This window comes from Suncus etruscus, chromosome 12, assembly GCF_024139225.1.
Source record: "Suncus etruscus isolate mSunEtr1 chromosome 12, mSunEtr1.pri.cur, whole genome shotgun sequence".
Lineage (NCBI taxonomy): Eukaryota > Metazoa > Chordata > Mammalia > Eulipotyphla > Soricidae > Suncus > Suncus etruscus.
Window position 1 is genome coordinate 86,122,663 of NC_064859.1, and position 2,630 is coordinate 86,125,292.

Here is a 2,630-nt window from a genome sequence, read left to right on the forward strand (position 1 = left end):
AAGGATAAGACTAAGAGATCTGCTATAAAAGATTAAAAGATCTAATACAAAGCATTAGAACACGTGAAAGCGTACACGACACTATCCTTTAATGGGTTTTAATTAAAAACATTTTGCATCCTTCAAAACATTAGTGGATACATAACATTAATTGCAAAACAATAAAAGATAAGATTAAAATATCTGTTACAAAAAGTTAAAGGAAAAGATTAAACGAATCAAAATTGCATAAGCAAAAGAAGATATGACAATATCATAAAAAATCAACTCTCTTAGTTATGCACTTTGTACAACCCTCATGGTAGCCACAAAACCAAAGTCTGGAACAGAGGCCCAAACCATAAAAAGAAATTTTAAAAATGATACGAAGCACCTAAGTAAAATGGAAGAACCAAAAGAAATTAATATCTAGGCTGGAATGATAGCACAGTGGGTAGGGCATTTCTCTTGCATGCAGCTAATCTGGTTTGATTCCTCGTTCCCCAAGTCTGCCAGAAGGGATTTCTGAGCACAGAACAGGAGTAACCATTGAGCATCATTGGTGTGGTCTAAAACCCAAAACAAAGAAATGAGATATAGAACAACTATGGTGAAAAAGAAAAAAATAACAGTAATAAAGGCAACTTATGTCAGTGATTTTCTAAAATGTAAATGGAACCAATTATAAATGGCAAATGGGGAGACTATATATTATAAAATAAGAACCAACATATCTCCAAATGATAGGCTTGAAGATGAGCATAGTCTAGAAGTAAAGAGGTAAAATATAATACTTCAAGAGAATAGTGACATAAACAATTCACAAATAGTCACAAATTGGACTTAAGCCAAAAGAATTAACAAAATATGAATATTATATGATTTATATGTGGTCATTGTACCAAAATACATAAAGATACATATGAATCTAAGAGAGGAGAACCAAAATAAATAAAAGCAAACATTACCAAAACTAAAGGGAGAAATTTATAGCAAAATGATCTTAGGAGATTTTACAGTTTGCTACATAAATAAAAACACTGTCCAAAAAGAAAGCCTACATAGGAAACAAGGGATTTAAATTTATATATTTTATCATATATAACATTTTATTTAAAAGCAGCAGAATACGAATTGCCTACAGTACACATGAACTGTTCCAAACAATAGGCCATATGTTAGAACACACTGTCTCGATTCATTTACAAGAATTAAAATCATGCTGAGCATCTTTTCTGATTACAATGATAAGGAATTAAAGGTCATCCATAAGAAGAAGTATGGAAAAATTACATATATATGAACATTAAACTATATGCTATTAAAACTATTACGTCAACTAGGAAATCAAAGAACACATTTTTTAAAAATACTCAGAAACAAATGAAAAGATACGAATTATGGCCTATCTCCTACATACTACAGAAGTACTATGGGTTAAGATTATAGTAACACATTCATATCTCAGGAAATAAGAAATATACAGAAACAGTACAGAGGTTAAGGCACAGACAAAACATGTGCTAGCATGCCATTGGTTTAAATCTTGGCACTGCATATGGTCTCCTGAGCACACTGGTGTATTTTTTCCAAAAACCAGAAAAGAAAACAGCAAACAAATAAAACAATGTTACACATAAAGAAACCAAAGAAAGGAACCAATGAGACCAAAGAAAATTGATAATAATAAAAGAGTATTATGGAAAAAATACAACAGATCAATGAATTCAGGAGTATTTTTGGAAAGATCAACAGAATTGACACATTTTTAAAGTCAAACTCACCAAGATAAAAAAGGGAAAAGCTTGAATAAAATCAGCATAACAAAATGATGACAGATGCCACAGAGTTACAATCACGAGAGACACATTAAATCTCTAAGCCAACAAAATGAACAATTGAGAACATTCAAAGTATTTAGAATCATAGAAATTCTAAGATTGCATAAAAAAGGACACAAGAAACCTAGAGAGATCAACATGAATAAAAATAAACTAATTTAATAATCAAATAGCCTTCCTCAAGAGGTCATAAACATAGATAAGTGCCAGTATGCAGGATTTATATGTAAGCTACCCTGGGTTTAATTTTTGACACTACTAAACAAGTATCTATCACAAAGTAAAATTTCAGCACCAGAAATCTTTACTAGTGAATTCTACCAAACTTTAAGAGAATGATAAATATTATTCTCAAACTCTCCCAAAATAGTGGAGGACAGATATTTTCAAACACATTTTATCAGACCAATATTATCCTAATGCCAAAATTAAACAAAGACAGACATAATGTAAAAATTTTTATAGACCACATGTCTTTTGAACGAAGTTGAAAAAAATGTAAGAAAATACTAGTAAACCAAATTCAACAATCAGGTAAGAGGACCATAAACCATGATCATAATTATGTGGGACTATGGTCAGCATATACAAATAAATGTGATACACCATATCAACAACATGAAGGGAAAATCAAATAGCCATCTCAATAGATGCAGAATAGATGACATACTGAAATAATTTTAATACAAATTATGTCAAAAACTTTTAATAAAGTAGTTATAAGAAATATACTCTAACCTAATGAATGCCCTGAGTGATACAAATACACAGTCACTATCAAACTCATCAGGAAATACTAGGTGCTTTTGT